Genomic DNA, 207 nt, shown 5'->3' with positions numbered 1-207 from the left:
TTCTCACCCTTTTTTATCAACTGTCTTGATTATGGATCCTCGAAATCCAACTACTTGATGAATCTTTAAACGTCCATATTTTCTTCTTCCAGACTGGCTTGTATCTTGAAGTTGTTTTGGTTGCAAGTCTGAAGTTGCTAGCTGCTAATCTTTGTTGACTAGAAATTCCTTCCCCAAGGAAGGGCTTTGCATTTAAAACCATCTGTC

The sequence above is a fragment of the Octopus bimaculoides genome, chromosome 30 (genome assembly GCF_001194135.2).
Source record: "Octopus bimaculoides isolate UCB-OBI-ISO-001 chromosome 30, ASM119413v2, whole genome shotgun sequence".
NCBI lineage: Eukaryota > Metazoa > Mollusca > Cephalopoda > Octopoda > Octopodidae > Octopus > Octopus bimaculoides.
Note: the sequence above shows the minus strand (reverse complement) of the source record.